The following is a 1,201-nucleotide window of genomic DNA, read 5'->3' on the forward strand; positions in this document are numbered from 1 at the left end:
GGGTGTGTTTGAAGCAGCTTCTAAGTTTGAGATGGATTTTAGCAGGATCAGGAATTAATTGAGCATGGTTTGGAGAGAAAATTAAGAATGAAATCTGAAGCAATAATTGGCACTTGGAGCTGAGTTACAGATCGTGTTGTATGTTGGACTAAGACATCCATAAGGTATTTGGAAAAGCAGGATTGGTTTAAGCATCTGGAGGGGCTTTTGAAAGAGGCCCAGGATAAGCAGAGAATGGTGGAGAAGATTATTCAGGCATCCTTTTGAAATGGGGGTGACCTGGGTTTAAAAGGGGGAACTGGTGGGAGCAGAGTTGAACATAAAGAGAAAGTGGTGGCGTAATAGAAGATCATGACACAGAAAATCTGGGCCTTAGGTTAAATGTTTTCATTTATCAGCTGTAAGAGCTTGGTGAGCTCCAGTTTCCTCAAATTCAAATACNAATGTTTTCATTTATCAGCTGTAAGAGCTTGGTGAGCTCCAGTTTCCTCAAATTCAAATACATACTTATCTTCCCTGTGTAATCCATAGGGCTGAAATGAGGATTAAATGAGATAGTGGGTGTAAAAATATTTTGTGTCTGTATAATCATAATTATGATTAAATGTGGTTCAAGAGCCTCAGGGGTGGATCCCTAACTTAATAACAATAATAATGATAATAATGATAATAATAAACTTCATTATCTAAAGATTTTCATGGAAATATTCCAGAATTAGAATTTTCTTCTTAGGGTCCACGAAGACTGTCCATTACACTGGGGCAACCAAGCTTCTTGGCTTTTTTCCCCTCTCTAAATACAAATTTCTTTAAAAGGAAACACAGATTTTTATTTGACAACTAGAAATAAGAGTTTTAAAATGCTCAAGCCTCTTTCTGGTCTATTGTCAACAAAAAAGCCAGGGAGATGACATTTTTATGATGTAAATAAGATTATGTTACTCCTATGCTCAAAATCCTCCAAAGACTTCCCATTTCACGAAGAATTAACTATAAAACATTAATGAAAGAAATTGAAGAAGGCACAAATAAATGTAAAGATATCCCATGCTCATGAGTTGGAAGAATTAATATTGTTAAAATGTCCATACTACCCAATGCAATCTACAGATACAATGCAATCACTATCAAAATTCCAATGTCATTTTTCATAGAAATAGAAAAAAAATCCAAAATTCATATGAAAGCACACACACACACA

This window comes from Galeopterus variegatus, unplaced genomic scaffold (genome assembly GCF_000696425.1).
Source record: "Galeopterus variegatus unplaced genomic scaffold, G_variegatus-3.0.2 Scaffold9605, whole genome shotgun sequence".
NCBI lineage: Eukaryota > Metazoa > Chordata > Mammalia > Dermoptera > Cynocephalidae > Galeopterus > Galeopterus variegatus.